Here is an 18,622-nt window from a genome sequence, read left to right on the forward strand (position 1 = left end):
CCAAGAACCTTTTTCAACGAAGCCACAGAGGAGAAATACACAAATATCACCTTCAAGCGTTCGTTCTGTTTGGAAAAAGGTTTTCTTTTTCAAGATGCACCCTTTATGGGATATGATGAATCGGTTTCTTCCATAGTCAAAAAGTACAAGTGGCACATCTTTTGCTTGTATCCAGAAGATGGTTTAGCAAAGGTGGTGCGGGAGTTTTATTTCGACCTAACCTCTCCCAACAATGCTTTTATAAATGTGAGAGGTTTTTCAGTGCTACTTGATGAGTCCTTTATCAATGCTCAGTATGGCTTACCTGATGGTCAAGATTAACATTCACAGTTTGCCACAACAATCACGATGGAGGGCTTAAATCAAGTTCTTAAGGATTTATGTGTGGAAGGAACCAAGTGGACAGTGTCCAGACAAGATTGCTACACTGTAGAACGAGTCCTTCTACTCATAACTCTACAATTTCAAAGTAGTGAATGCTGCTACTGTATTCTATAACGAAAGCAAGAAAAACCAACGTGGGAAAAATTATTTTTAAAGAGGTTCATAGGTGTGCCCAGAAGAATGCTGACAGCCTTAATTTTCCTTTCCTTATTACTGTCTTTTACCAACGTGTGAAAGTTCTAGTTCAAACAAATGAAGATATGATTCCAAACAAAAGGGCCAATATAAAGCAGATTGTGATGAGGTTTTTAGGGGAGGAATTGCCACGACATCTACCTCCTAGTTCTGCCTCTACATCCTCCACCCTAACTTGTGCCTTAGCAACCCCTTCCACTTCTTTTAATGTCTTTGAGCAACAAGTGCTCAGTTCTCTTGAGAGGTTACACAAGCAGCTCAATTTGTTTGAGAAGTAGTAATCACCAATTGCTACTAATTTGGGTAGGGCATAAGAAGAAATGACTCTATTCTGGGGTTATGTAAGGAAGAGAGAAGTTGCTATGAAGAAATCCATTTAGAAGAATTTCACCAGGCCTATGCTTACATTCCCTAGCTTATCCAAAGAACTGCTCCTTAATGCAGAGGAAGAGGAAGATGATGAAGTATAGGTTGATGAGACTAGACAAACCCCTACACATCCTGCCACTGAGGAGAAGGCCACAAAAGGGCCGAAGGGAGATGAGTAGAAGGCCACAAAAGGACCAGAGAGAGATGAAGAGAAGACTAAATCAGTGAGTATTGAGACTAACCATGACGGAAAAAAAGCAAACCCAACTTTTGCACACTTGTGGATGCTACTACACTTGTCCCACCTCAATTGACTATGCTAATAACACAGCAAGATCATGAGATCAATAAGCTGATTGATGATCTCCCAAAATTAGAAGATGAGGAAGATGAGGTGCCAATCAACGTGTTGAAAAGGAAGTAGCGCTATAAGCGTGCTGCACGAAAATCCACTCGTCCAAATTAAAGTAACAACAATTTCGCTCCAAGCTTTATTCATATTTTTTATGTTATTTGTTTTTCATTTCATTTTAGCATGCATTCATCATTTTTTTTCTTATCATTTTCTGTCTATATATATGTTTGTGCATTCATATTTTTGTCTGTTCATGTATTGATAACAATGCATCCCTTAGGTTTGGGGGTGTGTTGTGCATATAGGTTGCATTTGAATAGTTGTTCATTTTGTTTTTTACATTCATTTGTCCATGACACATAAATGCCAAATAATTGTTAGGCTATGATGAGTATATTTTTGCCTATGATGTTGAATGAGGAATTTAATTCTTCAACATTCCTAGAAAATTGTGACAGTAAATTAGGTGAGTTTAGCTTAGGATAGTTTGCTTGTAAATTGATCCCTAAAATTAGGATGTCCTAATTCCAATTACAATTTATCTATAGTAAGTTTCTTTTAATAAGCTTAGAGATTCTTGAAGCTAAATTAAGTACAAAGGCAATACTTAATAATGAATAAAGTGACAATGTTTAAGAAAATTCAAGAAAAAAATGTCATTAAATACTCCAATACTTAGAATTGCCAAGTAAGTCGGCACCACTTTTTTTACTCCATCATGCTATTGACTAGAAATGTGAGTCCAAGTAAGAGTGTATAGCTAAGGAGGTAGTTGTTTGCTCCATCCATCTTTTTAGTCACAAGCCTTAGGTCCATGATTTAGTATTCAAATTGTTACATGATTGAGTATTCGACAATTTAGTGTATGCTCCATTGTAATTGTTGAGTCAAAGGATCATGTGATGAGCTGAATCCCCTAGTAAAAAAATACATAATAAATGAATATGTATGTAATTGAGTATGTATAAAGCCAAATAAAAAAAGGGGGAAAACTAAGTTAGTTAAAAGATAAAGTAAGTAAATTAGGAGATACTTGCTATAGTGAAAGTTGCATGAGTACTTAGGATTTTTCTCTCTTTTAGGGTAACATTTTTTGCACTGCCTTTGCTAAATAAGCTTGTGGAGAACTAAAGTACAAAATGCTCTCTTAATGGTCTAACAATACAAAGGTGATTATGTTAATATGACAATTATTACGTTTATGCATATTTTGCTTGAGGACAAGCAATAACTCAAGTTTGTGGGTGTGATAACTCTTGAAAAGAGTTATATTTCAGGCATCTAGACTTCGTTAATTGTTCGTGCTTAAGTAAATTTAGTTACATTTTAGGAATTTATACTAGTATTTTTATAACATTGCATCATGAAGCTTGGATTGTGCTTTCAATACCACTATATGTTACTTTTACTTGTGGGAGGAAAGAAATTTGTGTTGCTTATAACATGTGCAGAAAGGAGGAAAAGAAGTGAAGTTTTGTCATGACAAAAGGTTGGATAAATTGCCACCACAAATGCCATGGCAAATCTAGGAAGATGCTGACTCAGCTGTCAATTAGTGTCATTCTCAACCAACTGTACCTGTACTAGAAATATCCACTTGATAAAGAAGGAGAAAGGACTGTGTGCTAAGAGGGGGACCTACCCTATAAAAATAAGAAAGAGAAAGAACGGAATGAGCAATTTTTCCTCTCACAATTTCTCGTGGGAGATCCAGAGACGTAAGAAAAGTGGGTAGCAGTTAAGGAATAGAGCAGCAACACAAGGAAGAAGGAGAAGCATTCAACCATGGGCTTCACAAGATATTGCAGCACTAGAGTTGAGGGCTAAATTGGCGAAAGTTTCCTGAAGTTCTTCCTTCAGGATTTATTCAATCAGATAGTTTGGGCTCCTAGGATATGGCGCCCTTGGGGCTTTCTATTTGATTGTATCGAAAGGCCAAATGAATTGGGATTTCCCTATTGGGCCGGGTCATTTCGGGGCAAACGGATCATTTATGATGAAAAGGATGAGCTTCAAGAGAATGATTCGGAGTTCTTGCAGAGTGGAACCATGCAGTACCAGGCATGAGATAGATCTTCCAAAGAACAAGGCTTTTTTCTAATAAGCCAATTCATTTGGGATCCTGCGGATCCACTCTTTTTCCTATTCAATGATCAGCCCTTTGTCTCTGTGTTTTCACACCGAGAATTCTTTGCAGATGAAGAGATGTCAAAGGGGCTTCTTACTTCCCAAATAGATCCTCCTACATCTATATATAAACGCTGGTTTATCAAGAATACGCAAGAAAAGCACTTCGAATTATTGATTCATCGCCAGAGATGGCTTAGAACCAATAGTTCATTATCTAATGGATTTTTCCGTTCTAATACTCCATTGAGAGTTATCAGTATTTATCAAATCTGTTCCTATCTAACGGAATCTATTGGATCAAATGACAAAGACATTGTTGAGAAAAAGATGGCTTTTCTCGGATGAAATGAAAATTGGATTCATGTAAGAGGAGAAAGGTTTCCCATTACTTAGCCGGAAAGATATGTGGCCATGAAATAGGGATTAAGTGGAACGGACAGGGTGGTAGAGTTGTGGAAACACCTGTTTCTTCCATATTTTGGACCTTAGCTCCATAAAACAATATGCTACTGCTGAAACATGGAAGAATTGAAATCTTAGATCAAAACACTATGTATGGATGGTATGAACTGCCTAAACAAGAATTCTTGAACAGCGAACAACCGGAGCTATTACTCACTACATCAAAAAATTTCCATTAATGAAATATGTAAATCCATTGGAAAATCAAAAATACGCATCTCGGATGAAATGGTTGTTGCTATCTGCTCCAATAACGAATCATTGGTTTAACTGAATAACTAAATAAAATAGATAGACCTTTCTCTTCTCTCAGGTCGATGGATCTTCTCAACTGGAGGATCCCCTATATGGATAATATATGGATAATACACATTCCAGTTGACCGAGCCTAATTCTATTCTAATTGTTTTGTTCCGAAGCAAAGATATCCACGGGGCGGTTCGCCCTATTCAGATATTCACGACCGAGAAGTACTGGATTCTCTTTCGGATAGGTCCTGAAAGGAGAAGGAAAGCTGGAATGCCACCAGGCGTCTATTATTGAATTCACCCGACCCGATAGTACCCATTTTTGGAACGTCCAGTGCAAAAGTCACGGAATGGGTAAGTCGCCAATCCCTAAAACGGACTATGTAATATACTTTATCCTCTGGGTTACGGGGGGGCATTTTACCAGAGGTTTATATTGTATCAGTCTACCCTTGTGTGCGTGATTCCTGTTGAAGCATATACTCGGGGGTGGGCGAATGATTTCAAAGTGGACTCCCCATTCATTAGATAGAGAAGATCACCAAGATCTCGTGATCCGCTGCCGAACTTATTCCAATTCAATGAGCATTCTCAATATTATGCCTTGAAGAGGACTCGAACCTCCACGCTCTTTAGCACGAGATTTTGAGTCTCGCGTGTCTACCATTTCACCACCAAGGCATCTTGCAAGTGAATCGTATTCCATGAATATGATATCTATCTAGCGTGATGTATGGAATATATGACAAAGGTGGAGTGTTGGAGTATTTCTATTGATCGGTCATGTCATATAGGCTCGAGTCGGACATCCAATTGTTTCGATTTGAAGTATCCGGAGGATGTCTATATTAAGATTATATTAAATATATATAGATTCTATTAAAAAGATGGACAATCAAACCTATTTATTTATCGATTCAATAGAAGAAAAAAAGAAAAGAGCTGAATAGGGTCCCAAATAACGAGAGATATGTAAAAATAAGGCTCGATTACGCCCATTCCTAATCCTAAATGGAATGTAACGACGTAGGGATCCATATGTAAACATAGTATCTATTTAGATACGCTCGAATGACCCCTTCTCATAATGAGAATGTATATAGCCCTATTCTGGTCTGGTCCGGTATGGAACGAACTTATAATCATGGAATCGACTCGATCATCAGATTATAGATTATAAGTTCATAACCCCAACCCATTCCCATTTTGGGCGGAACAGATCTACTAATTCTTTGATTCCAGTTAGTAAAGAGGGACCTTGAACTAAGAAATAGATTCTAGAAGCTAACTAGAAGCTAAACTAAAAAAGGGTATCCTGAGCAATTGCAATAATCGGGTTCATTGATATTCCTGGTATAGTAGATGCTATCACACATACAATCATACTCAATTCGATGGAATTGGTTGATCTTAAAGGGGATCTTCTATAATTTCGCACGTGAGGGGTTATTTCTTGGTTTCGTCTAGTCATTAATAACTTGATTATTTTTAAATAATAGTAGATAGAAACAACGCTCGTAAGGAGTCCTATTGAAACCAAGAAATAGAGGCCTGTCTGCCATCCACACCAGAATAAATTGAGTTTTCCGAAAAAACCTGCTAGTGGAGGAAGACCTCCTAGAGATAAGAGACATAGAGCTAAAGAGAGAGCCAAAAAAGGATCTTTTGTGTATAATCCTGCATAATCTCGAATGTTATCAGTTCCGGTACGTAGACCAAATAATACAATGCAAGCAAAAGTTCCTAGATTCATGGAGATATAGAACAGCATATAAGTTATCATGCTCGCATATCCACCATTTGAGTCTCCAACAATTATTCCAATATATCTTAATTGATTTCTGTGAATTTTAACTGTGTAAATATGTTGTTGAATGATACTTTAATTTTGGATTTTAATTTCCAACTCATGAGCTAATCTCATTGAATTGGGATTACTGGATGAATCTTTAGTTACTTTAATGACCAAGGCATTATCCTTATTTGATTTACTGTTTCATTCGATTTGTGCTATTTTAAAATGTATGCATGCAGTCTCTAGACATAGATGAATGTATGGTATGTTCATAAACTTGATTTAATTCTGAAAAGGTTAGATGAGTCGGGTTGTGATCGAATGATACAAGCAAGTATTCGATAGAATACTCGTAGCACTCTAGACATAGATCTGCGTTTTGTACAGAGAAAAGAAGAAATAGTGTTGGGTATCCTTCTTAAGGCTTGTAGACATATGAAGCCTTAGATCACGTAGCTTGAAGTCTGACTCTCAAAAGAAGCAAGCTACCTTGGATCTAATCTGAATAGTAGATTGGTTAAGATTTTGCCATGGCATTATTGCCTCCGTATCTTTGCCACAAGATTTTAAGTTAGTTATTTGATTTTAATATTGCATACGTGATTATTCCTCTATAAATTGTTATTCTGTTTTGTCACAGCCTGATTCATATAGTTTATAGTAATAGCTTAACCGAATTAATCCTATCTGATCCCTGAGGAGACGATCTTACTTACTACTTTATTACTTTATTCGACGCGTATACTTGCACATTTGCATATTATATTCACACGCGACACCTACTTAAAAAAAGAGTGGGAGAACTTCTAAGATATAGTTTTATCTAATTAATTGCTTAGTAAGGTGCTAATAATAGGTGAAAAATATAGCAAACAGTTTAATCTGTATGGCAAAAGACATTTGTACAAATGTGTCCATCTATAGCCTAACTTACACTTAAACCAAATGGTTTGGCCATTTCTTAGCAGATGTCTTTAGCTTCTCTAGCTCTAGCTACAGTTATGAGGGTGGTGCCTTGCCAAAAAACTTTGGTTTTCTTTATGTTATTTTCTTCTTCTACTTGTTTCATTTATAATCATTTTATTCGTTCAGGAATAATTTCTTTTTAAAACTCCAAGAAGTTAAGAAATATCAATTTCAATAGCGATGTTACTGGAAGGTTGTCATTGTAATAGAGCATTTATGTTAAGCTATTTCATTTGCATTTTTAAAATCGATTCTTCAATTGTGATTTACCTAGTAAACTTTTTCATTTATTGATGATCTGACTACTTGGGAATGTGTTATGTTATGAATGATAATATGAGCATAAGGTCTCACATATCGAGTTTTCTAGCTTGTTGAACGAGTATTTTCCAAGAGGATCTGTTGGTTTCTGTTTAAGGTTTTTTTACATGTAAAGTTCCTTGTAAAGTCTTTTCCTACAATGTTCAATTGCTTTTTATGTTATTTTCACTGATAGGAACTTGTTGAAATTTGAGTGGTTCTTCTCTTTTATTGGTGTTTTAGGTTGAAAAACAACAGCATAAAGATTTTTTGGCTCTTGAAAGTAACTTAGCTAGTAATTTATAGTATCTTTATGCTGCATGGTGTAAGTTTCAAGTCAAAGTGGGATGGATTGTGAAAGGCTTGAAACTTATTAAATGTATTAAAATTTTAAATATAAATAAAATACATTACATTAAATCTATATTATTTGTTTTTAATTTTACATGAGATCCTTTTATTATACACGTCTAGCAGCATAAAAACATTTTGTATTTAATGAAAATATGTCAAAAAAAGATATATACAACATAACAATTTCATCAATTCTTTTGCCGCATTTCAACATCTTTCTCTAAGTAAAAATATTTGAGACAAGAGAAAGACATGTATTTTCTATTTTTTTTTAAATTATTCTTTAAGTAACATATAGATTATGACATATAAGTTAATGACATCATGTAACTTTTTGTTAATGTATGAACATTATGTTTGGACGTAAAATATAATTCTCAAGCTATTTATTACTTCTAATCTTTTGTTTTTTTATTTAGAGGATAATTAAATTATTTATTTCACTAATGATATTTTAACAAATCTTTAAAAAAATATGATTAAATTACTTATTTTTATTAAATTATGTTTAATAATAATCCTATTAAAATTTAATAACAATAACAATAATCATCTATTTAAAAAATTTCTGCTAAGGGTACTCTGGTCATTTCAATTTTTTTCTTATGCTATTACAACTCTATTCCATTCAAACGTAAACAAGAACACTATTACAATTCTATTCCATTCCATTTAGCTAAACAATTGAATTACTAATTACAAATTTATTTCATAACAATTTTATTTCATTACAGTGAATCAACATTGGTGTAATAGTATTATATTTTTTTATGTTAACATTAAATTTACATTATTTTTTATTTCTTTCAAAAACATTTATATTGATAAACACTATTAATTTGTGCATGGCGAGTATGCAAATATATATATATACAAAAACACAACATAGGAAATTTGGCTTTGTTGGCATTGTTCTTTTGATGACATTTGGCCAATCAATTAATCCTCACATCAAATGGTAAATTCTTGCATTGATTTTAGTGTAATTACAATCCAAATTAATTACCGGTCATCTCCTCATTCATCTCATTTTCTAGATGCTTAATTACAGGAAAAAAAATAGATTGTGTCTTGATTTAATTTTAAATATATGTTATGGAAATTGTTTTTTGAAAAGTTCTATCCTCATTCATCTCATACAATTAATTTTTTTTCAATTCATTTTATTTTTTACTAAACATATGCATTGAATTTCTTTCAAATCACAACTTTATATTTTCTTTCATTTTAGCTTTCCTAAAATTTGCACTATATATAAAATTATATTAATATTTACCTTAATTTCATAATTATACTTTTACTTATATGATTATATAAAATAGTTTATTATTAAAATTACAAACTAAAAAAATAGAATTTCATAAAAATAAAAACTTTAAATAAAAGATAAATATAACATTTAATTTTTATCGAACCTATCGAGATAGAAATAAGGAAAAACAAGTAATCTTACTTTTTTATTTTTTTTATTTTATATATGATAGCATACATACACATATCATATCATATCATATCATATCATTTATATCATATATATAATAAAATAGAATTTTGAAATAATTTTATTGTATTATTCAAATTTAAAATAAACATATTACATTTTTCTTTGTCTTTTGACACGCTTTCTCTCTGTCTTTTGACATGCCTTCTGCTGTTGCTAGCACGATTCTTTTTTGTTCTGTTTGTCGATCTTCTCTTTGTTTTTTTTTTGGATTTGGTGTTTATGGAGGACTCAATAGCAGATCTTCTTCTTGAAGATGAGGAAGAAGAGACCATTCACTTGGGGGTTGATGTGTCTGAACGTGAAACACCATATGCAAACTGTTATGTGGGAACATTTCTTACATCTAGTGTTGTTAATTTTCAAGTGATAAAATCAACGTTGGCTAATGTTTGGCGTCCTATAGGAGGTGCTTCCATCTCGGATCTAGGGCATGAGCGATTTCTATTTCATTTTTATTTTAAAGTTGATGTGGTCAGAGTCAAAAGAAATGGTCCTTGGACCTTTAACTCTCATCTTCTAGTATTACATCCGTTTAAGGAGGGGGATGCTCCTATTTCTGTTCTGTTATTTTGGGTGGATTTTTGGACGTAAATTTATGATCTACCGCTTGGATTCATGTCTGAAACTTTAGCTCACCAGTTGGGCAGTTTTATCGGCACTTTTGTTGAGTATGATTTAGCAGCAATTAGTTAGGTTATAAAAGAATAATGCGGGTAGGGGTGAAACTTGATGTTAGAAAACCATTAAGAATAAGGAAAAAAAACTCACTCTTCCGAATAGTGAGTCGGTTTTTGTGCAATTTGAATATGAAAAGCACATATTATTTTTCTTTCCCTTTGGTAAGTTAGGGCATGGTGAAAGCTTTTGTCCGATTAAAGCTCACAGTCTGCAACAGGAATGTGTGTCTGATAGCCTATCTCTCTATAGGCCTAGTCAAGGAGAAATTCAGCTTGGAAGAGCAAATGGTTGGTAGAGGATGATGGGGGTGGTGGCTCTAAATCTGGTAACTTCACAAAATTTGCAAAAATGATAAATTATGAGATTCCTTAATTGAGGCAAGTTAATCAAGGGGCTTGTAGAATAAAAATATATGAAAACTGCTCAATCTATTTTCAATGCAAAGGTCTTGTTATATACAACTTAGAAAGGAAATAATAGAAACATAACTACTAACTAACTGAAAGTTAAATTAAAATTATATTACTAACAGCCCCCCTCAAGCTGGAGAGTGTATGGAAAACAAGCCCAGCTTGGACAATATAATCTGAAAAGGAACAGCAGCAAGAGCTTTAGTGAAGATATCAGCTAGTTGATCCATGGAAGAACAATGAAGCAGTTTAACAACACCGAATAGCACCTTCTCACGAACAAGATGACAGTCAATTTTAATATGTTTAGTACGTTCATGAAATGAGGGATTTGCAGTAATCTGAAGAGCGGAGTTGTTGTCACAAAACAAGGCAGTAGGACCAGAAATAGGTAAGTGCAAATCACATAAAAGAAATCGAAGCCACTGAATTTCACAAGCAGTAGAGGCAAGTGCACGATATTCTGCCACTGAGGAAGAACGAAACACAGTGGTTTGCTTTTTAGCCTTCTAACTAATAAGGGAATCACCATAAAACAGACAATAACCAGTCACAGAACGGCGTGTTAGAGGAAAATCAGCCCAGTTAGAGTCACTAAAGGCTTTCAGTATAGGTGATGAAGAAGCAGAAAAGAAGAGACCAAACTCAAGGCAGCCGTTCAAGTAGCGAAAATCATGATGAACAGCTTGTAGATGAGTGTCTATAGGTTGGTCCAAGAATTGACTCAACTGTTGAATTGCGAAAGCAAGATCAGGTCTAGTAGAAACCAGATACAAGAGTCAGCCAATAAGTTTCCTGAAAAGAGTATTTTCAGGAAGCAAATCTGCAAAAACATCTCAAGGAATTTTGGTAGCCATTGGAGTACGACTGAAACATCTGAATATGAGTACAAACTTTAGATTTGGCTTTCAATAGAATGATCCAAGTAAAACGACTGAAATCATCAACAATGGTTAGAAAATAACGATGACCAGTAATAGAAACAACATCAGTCGGACCCCAAATATCAATATGAACAAGTTTAAATATTTTATTGGAAACAGAATTGCTTACAGGAAAAGGTATTTTCTTTTGTTTTTCCAAATGACAGGCTTTACAATTTGCATTGTCATGGTCAAAGAAGGAATGGAAGGAGAAAGTAACTTCAATCTAGAGTCAAAAAGGTGATCGAGACGATGATGCCAAAGGTGACATGAAGTGGTGGTAGTTGACAAGGTAGTGGGAATAGTAGTGGAGAAGGTTTGAGCTGGTGAGTCCAAAATATAAAGATCATGGAAAACGTTAGCTGTACCAATCATCTTCAAAGAGGGAAAGGCTTGTAAGGAGCAATAAGTTCTGTGAAAGGTAAATGAACAAGGTAATGTGGCAGTAAGTTTAGTGACAAATAATAGATTGAAAGCAAAATGAGGAACATAAAGGACATTTGTAATATAAAGGTTATCATTGAAAATGACTGTGCCAGAAAATCGAGCACAAACTTTGGTGTCATTAGGAAGATTGATATACACAGGTTTAATTGAAGTAAAAGGGGCAAATAAGGATAAAGAATATGTAATATGATCAGTCGCACCAGTATCTATGATCCAATGGTGTGATTGAAAGGAAAAGAGGTTACCTGCAGATGTAGAAGGCATTTGATGTAAGGAAGAGGCAGTGTTGGTAACATGAGGTAAGTAGGTAGAGTTGGAAGATGGAAGCAATGCGAGCAGCTGTTGTAATTGGTCTTGTGTCAAAGTAACACAAGAATCAGATGGCAAGATAGCAACAGACTGTGAAGAGTTCAAGGATTGTGCAGCACCATCATCAAGCACAGTGTGTGCACGAGAAGCCCGACCACGAGACTTATAACCAGGTGGATAACCATGCATCTCATAGCAGGTATCAACAGTATGCCTGGATTTGCCACAAAAAATGCACTGCCGTGAATCAGGAAGCGATTTTGCCTGAGATTTCTTAGAAGAAGAATGTTAACGCAGTGTGTTACTAACAAAAACTTGAGAAGATCTAGTAGTAAGATGGCGTTCTTATTGAATGACCAAAAAAAAAGCTTTATTGATCACAGGCAACGGATCAATGAGCATAATTTGAGAGCGAACAGCAGCAAAACGATCATAAAGGCCTTTAAGAAAACGAATGACATAGTCATTATCATGATATTTCTAAAGAGTAGCAAAAACGCCACAGGAACAAGATGTTGGACAAGAACGACAGGAATCGGTCAAAAATTCATCAACTCGTCCCAGAGAATCTTCAACTCAGTAAAGTAATTAGTGACCGAGCGATCATCTTGCTTGAAAACAGAGATCTCTTCTTGGAGATCAGAAATGCGGAAAACATCTCCCTGAGAAAAACGTTCACGGAGATCGCGCCAAACAGTATAAGCAAAATCGAGCCAAATAATACTATTCATGATCAAAGGCGAGATAGAGTGATGCAGCCAAGAAATCACCATAGTATTACACCTTTCCCAAGCTGAATAAAGAGGATCCATTTGGAGCGGAACTGTGATTGTGCCATCAACAAATTGAAGTTTGTTCTTGGATAAAAGCAACATTGTCATTGCTCGAGACTAAGAATGATAATTCGAGCTTGATAAGGCAGGAGAAATAAGAACTAAGGCTAGATTTTCATTTGGATGAAGGTAGTAAGGACTAGAAGGTAGTGTAGGATCATGGAGTGCCAGTCGAAAAAAATAAAAGAGACAATGTGTTTGGGAAGCAAGAAAGTGCAGGAAAATGCAAGAGAATAGAAAATTTTACATCTGATACCATGTAGAATAAAAATATATGAAAACTGCTCAATCTATTTTCAATGCAAAGGTCTTGTTATATACAACTTATAAAGGAAATAACAGAAACATAACTGCTAACTAACTAACTGAAAGTTAAATTAAAACTATATTACTAATAGGGATCATTCAGGATTTATTTCCAATTATTCTCTTTCTACAAATGAGGTGGTCAATGCGCCTTTAATTTCAGGCCCATTAAAAGTATGAAATTTGGGTCAAGCGTCTAAGGACTGTGGCAATGATTATGACATAGATATGGTTTGCCACGAACAGGAACATAGCCCAATAAAACACAGTGATGGGCTAAAGCGACCTCGGGTTCAGTCAACTCATTCTGGAGTTTCTTTTCATGAAGATTTGAATGAAGTATTGGGTACTCTGCTGTAGGTACCAAACTCTAGTAGATCGGCAAGCCTCCCTAAGCAGGCCAGTCGGACACAATGAAGCTACTTCGTTGGAACATTCAAGGCTTGGGGAGGTCTCAGACAGTTCGTCGTCTCCAGCATATGCTGAGAAATATCAAATCCTTTGTAATTTTTTTAATAGAGACAAAACTACAAGGTTCTAAGAAGGTGGAGGTAAGACATAAATGTGGATTCCCGAATGGGATTGACGTTGACTCGGATGGTAGAAGTGGGGGTTTATCATTGGGTTGGCGTAGTGATTGCAAGGTATCACTTCAGTCTTTTTCGATGAGGCACATTAATGTGATGGTTGATGAAGATATAGATGGTAAAATTTGGAGATGTACAGGGTTTTATGGAGCACCAAAGGAGAGTCAAAGGGAGGCATCGTGGAATTTATTGCGCTCTTTGGATGATTGTTCCCATATCCCTTGGTTGGTTATTAGGGATTTCAATAAAATAGTTTATTTTTCAAAAAATAAATGAGGTTTACCTCGGAGGGAGATACAAATAAGTAGATTTTAGGAAACTTTTTTTTATTTCTCTCTTATAGACTTGGGGTATATTGGTCAATGCTTTACATGGGAGAGAGGACGAACTCACGCAAATAAGATTCGGGAATGGCTAGATAATTGGGTTGTTAATGAATCTTGGGATAATTTATTTCAGAATTACAAATTGAATTATCTTCCTCATGCTTTTCTGATCACGGTCCCTTATTCTTATAGTTTGATTGTGGAAATAATCGTGGGAAATAGTGGCATTTTAGATTCGAAGTTGCTTGATTATTAGAGGATACGTGCGAGCCGGAGGTGCTAAAATTATGGAATGAGAATGTGGGTGATCTTCCTAATAGATTAAAAGCGATTGGTGTGGATCTTGATTCGTGGTTCTGTTGTATTAAAAAGGAGAGAGTTTTATAATAATAAAAAGATCTTAAGATACAACTCATTCGGTTGACTGAATCTTATCCGTCTGATGAGGAATTGAGTGAAATCATTAATAGCAAACTACCTCTTAATTTAGAAGTGGACCGAGAGGAACTGTATTGGAAGCAGTGGAAACACAAAAATATATAGGCTTTTTCATGTAATTTTTAACTCAAATTCATGCAATTTCGTAGTAATTCTTGTCGAAAAATGTAATATAATTATAAAATAATTAAATTTTACTCAAATTATTAACATATTGAATTTTAATTAATTTTATAATAAATTTTCATAATTTTTTATTTATTTTCGATAGATTTGCACAAAAGTGACACTGCTAGAAGCTTAAAATCGGGAAGCGATTTTTGAAGCATCGAGGCTAATTAATTTTTCAGCCTAAGATGGTCCAAATTATGAATATTAATACATAATATAATTAATTTTAATTTTTATCCAATTTATTTTGGGCTAAATAATTATTATTAATTATATTATGAAAATGAGGCCCAATTGTGCTAATACAAAAGACTGATCCAACCGAGCAATCGGGATGCCCAAAACCGTCCAACATGCTGACCCAATCAGCTCAAAATAGCTGATTTATTAACTTGCAAATCAGCCCTTTAAGTCTCCTTGAAATCAGATTCAAACCCCTCCACTTTCTGTACTTTTAAAGATTTGCCTCAAGCTAAATTTAACAAAGGTTGAAACATTCAAACTTTGCTACATGTGTGGCCGGCCAAGGGGGGCATATCACATCTGATTTTCTTTTTCTATTTTTAACAGCCAATCCCACCTATAAATACCCCCTTCACCTATTCATTGAACACACCTCTTATTCCACACATCTCTTTCTCTGTCACTCACTTTCTCTCATTTGTTTCCCATTTTCCCTTCTAATTTCCTTTGCCAATTTCCCTCTTAGAAAAGAGCCCTTCAACCACCTTATATAGCAACATTCAAGTTCTTGTAGAAGCCTCGATTCAACAAAATGAGCAGAGGAGGAGCGGAGCAAACTAGTTAGGCTTCGAAGAAATACCGGATTTAATTCTAGTTTCCTATCCTTTAAATTTTATTGTTGTTATTATGAACATGTCTATGAATATTTGTTATGTTGTTATTCTTAATTTAATTAACATGACTTAAATTTAATTTGTTTTAGGTTGACTGCATTTCGTCAACTTAAGTTATTAAAATAATGTTTGTGTTGTTATAGGTCTTGGTAAATTGTTTGATTGTGTAAAACCATGATTATGTTATACTTGCATTATAATTGTAAGGTAAATAATGAATTAACTATTAATCGTATTGAAATTGTAATTAATTGACACAATACTTAATCAGTGCATGTTTAATCTTCTAAGGTAGCTGAGGGTTAAATTAGCGATTGTATTAAACGGTACATTAGCCTTGCATAACTTGCAATATTATTGTGATTAAACTGTTTCAATATGGGAATACATTTTTACCTCACTTAATCTTTTACTTGCTTATTAAAATTGATTAATTATTAGAATTGGCATAGTAATATGTTCAAGAGATTAGTTAATTTAGTAAGTATGAATGTGCTATAGTTAACAAATTACCAAGTTGCCGTGAAATTATTCGTAACAACGTGAACATTGTTTTAGTAATATTATGTTAAGAAATGTAATTGATTTAACACAATTATGTCATATTAATTAAACTTGTTTTTCAGAAATCGTGCATTGAAATTTTTACCTTTTAAATGTTCTTAGTTAATTTACTTAGCTAAAATCTAGTTTTATTCAACCCGTTTTCAAAACAAACGATTTTCCTTAACCAAGGAGTTTTTAATTGCATTTCATAAATATTTCTTTGCACAGTCCCTATGGGTACGATAACTCGACATTTACTTGTTACTTTATTACTTGTTGCAATTGTGTACACTTGCACATTTCCATCCTTCCAAACAGCATGCATAAGCTAACTGGCTAAAAAACAGTGATCACAACACAACCTTTTTCCATAAATTTGCTGTGAAAAGACGTCGGCGAAATAAGGTTGATAGTCTTTCAAATTCTAATGGTTTGAAGTACGAGAGTAATGAGGAGATGTTTTCGCTCGCCACTGATTACTTTGACTCCTTTTTCACGTCGAATGGAATTGGAAATCCCGAAGCTATCTGGGAAAGGGTTGCTCCGTGTATATCCAGAATGATGAACGAGAATCTTGAACAGGACTATTCTTATGAGGAAGTGTGTGTGGCTCTAAAATCTTTGAATTCGTTGAAGGCTTCTGGAGAGGATGGTTTGGGTGTAGTACTTTATCAACGGTTTTGGTACATTGTTGGAAAAGGGGTAGCAGACTACTGTATAGCGAGTCTTAATAGTGGTCATAATATTACCAACATAAATCAGACACAGATTGTATTGATCCTTAAGGTTAGCTGTCCTAAGCTCATGACTCACTTTCAACCCATTAGTCTATGTAATATCCTCTACAAAATTATGGCAAAAATGTTAGTGACCAGATTCCAAAAAGTCTTCCACTACTGTATAGATGAGGCGCGGAGTGCATTTGTCCCAGGGCGGCTAATCATTAATAATATCATCATCGCATATGAAATTTTGCATTCCATGAGGAGGAAAAGAGTTAGGAGGGAAAGGTCTTTTGTTCTAAAGCTTGACATGAACAAAGCGTACGACAGAGTTGAATGGGCTTTCATTAGGACCATGCTTAGAAGATTGGGTTTTTCGAAGTTGTGGGTTCAAAAAATTATGTGTTGTATTGAAATAGTGTCTTATTCAGTGGTTATGAATGGTGAGGTGAGAAATTTGTTTCTTCCTTCTCGAGGCATTAGACAATGAGATCCGCTTAGCTCCTATTTTTTTTCTCATTTGTGGAGAGGGACTTTCAGCTTTTCTTCGGACGATAGTTATGAATGGGATCTTAAGGGTGTTCGAATTAACAGGCATGCCCCTTTAATTACCCTTTTTTGTCGCTGATGACAGTCTTATTTTTGGGAAGGCCACAACTGAATGAGCTATGGCGCTTAAAGAAAAATTGGAAACTTATGCTCAGAGTTCGGGACAATTGATAAATTTCGAAAAGTCTAGTATGTTCTTTAGTTCCAATATTGTGCAGAGAAATAGAGAGGAGGTTTGTCAAATTCTGGGTGTTGATTTGAATATGAATAAAGAAAAGTATATCGGGCTTCCTTCGATTCTAGGAAAAACAAAAAGGGGGCATTTAGGGAGGTAAAGGAAAGGCTGCTGAAAAAAGTATCTAGTTGGAGTTCAAGAATGCTTTCAGTGGGGGGAAGGGAAGTTTTAATTAAAGCAGTGTTACAGGCAATCCCCATGTATGCAATGTTTTGTTTTTTGCTACCCAATTATTTTTGTAAAGAACTTGAATCTATTACTGCTAAATTTTAGTGGCAGAAGAAAGCTGGAAGAAAGGGTTTACATTGGTGTTCTTGGAACTCATTGTGTATTCCAAAAGGGGATGGAGGTATGGGTTTCAGAGATCTATATAAGTTTAATATTGCTTTACTAGCAAAGCAAGGATGGCGACTAATGGAAATTCTAGACACTTTAACAGTCACATTACTTCGAGCAAAATATTATCATGGATCTAATTTTTTGGATGCCCTACTGGGTTCTAACCTATCTCTGATTTGGAGAAGTATATAGTGCTCCAAAGCTTTGCTTCAATCTGGTCTTGGGTGAAGGATTGGATCAGGGTTATCATTTTTGATATGGGAGGATTATTGACTACCGAGAAGTAGAAGAGCACGAGTTAGTACGAGTAGAGTAGAGGGCTTAGAGCATGTGAGTTATTTGATTATCCCGACTCCAAATCGATGGGATAAACAACTAATTTATTCAAATTTTTTGGAGGAAGAAGGAAATAAGATTGTAAGTATCTCTTTCACTACTACAAATCAATCTGATAAAGCAATTTGGATTAGAGAACATTCGGGTACTTATTCTGTCAAAAGTGGTTATAAAGCCCTTTTAGAGCCTTCCTAGTTTAGTTATTTGGAGCAGTTCAATTTTAAGCAAATTTGGAGTTTAATGTGCCCTGCCAAAATTTGCATTTTATTGTGGAGATTTGCTAAAAATTGCATTCCTACTTTTCGAAACTTGCACTTCAGAAGAATTATGCACGATAATAGTCGCCCGCGTTGTCAGGATTGTAGTGAATCGACTGTTCATATTGCGCGAGACTGCACGTTTGCTATGCAGGTCTGGTCAAAGTTAAATTATCGGTGGCCAAGTTATGTTGCGGATTTGAATTTCAACGAATGGTTAAACTGGCTATTCGTTAATTCTGCTAGTAATACTAAAGAGGAAATCGCCATTACAATATGGGCAATCTGGTT

At 34.9% G+C, this 18,622-nt stretch overlaps 1 non-coding gene and 1 pseudogene across 1 annotated transcript; one reads left to right on the forward strand and one right to left on the reverse strand.

The window, feature by feature from the left end:
• Window positions 1-1,264: 1,264 nt before the first annotated feature.
• Window positions 1,265-3,738, forward strand: LOC121218397 (protein Ycf2-like; annotated as a pseudogene).
• Window positions 3,739-4,743: 1,005 nt separating this feature from the next.
• TRNAL-CAA (transfer RNA leucine (anticodon CAA)) lies at window positions 4,744-4,824 on the reverse strand. Its single transcript has one exon. It is a non-coding gene; the product is annotated as a tRNA-Leu (tRNA).
• Window positions 4,825-18,622: the final 13,798 nt, after the last annotated feature.

The sequence above is a fragment of the Gossypium hirsutum genome, chromosome D06 (assembly GCF_007990345.1).
Source record: "Gossypium hirsutum isolate 1008001.06 chromosome D06, Gossypium_hirsutum_v2.1, whole genome shotgun sequence".
NCBI classification, from domain to species: domain Eukaryota; kingdom Viridiplantae; phylum Streptophyta; class Magnoliopsida; order Malvales; family Malvaceae; genus Gossypium; species Gossypium hirsutum.